Source organism: Penaeus monodon, chromosome 32 (assembly GCF_015228065.2).
Source record: "Penaeus monodon isolate SGIC_2016 chromosome 32, NSTDA_Pmon_1, whole genome shotgun sequence".
NCBI lineage: Eukaryota > Metazoa > Arthropoda > Malacostraca > Decapoda > Penaeidae > Penaeus > Penaeus monodon.
Window position 1 is genome coordinate 36,788,120 of NC_051417.1, and position 777 is coordinate 36,788,896.

Below are 777 nucleotides of genomic sequence, written 5' to 3' on the forward strand. Positions count from 1 at the left end.
TCTCTTTCACCAAGTCCCATTCGCAGTGATCCATCCATTCCGTCTTTTAATTATTTTTCTCCTCGCACATTCTTGCAAGAAATTAGCATATGCTAAAACGAAGTCTGAGAGAATGGGGACGATCATACGCTCTAGTGACCAATTCATTCCGGGTTCTCTCTCATCAGGCGGCGCCTCCATCTCTTCGCCTTCTTCTACCTTCCTCTCTTTCTCTCCTCTTCTTCGGACTTCGAGGAAACTCATTTCAAGAATCCGACACGAAAAAGGGAAAGGGAAAGAAAGTTTGAAAGAGCTTGAAGACATATTGTCCGACCTAATTTAATTTCTGTATTATTGTACAAGGGCGTATGATTTCGTTCGCACTTATGAAGGGCAGGCTGACCCTTTCTGCCCACTTATTTCCCGTGACAGGAATGTCAGATTTCACTCTGGTAGCGGAATGTGGCTCACTATGCTAACGAAGTAGAGACTCGTGTACGCTCATATATCACACATAAAACATTACACTTGCGTGCTGTTATTATCAATAATATAGCTTAAAATATTATACTTATAAACAAAACATTTAACGCAGTCAGTTGAATAAAGAAGGAAATCCGAACAATACATTACGCTAGTGTCATTATGAACGAAATTAAACTATTCTTTTATTGGACTACTAAATTCATTATATTCTGAATTATTATTTCCTATGATAATACATATATTAAGTTAATTTATCATATCAGTAAATGCGATACAGAAAATCGATAGGTATCTGCTTCTATATGTTGGCTT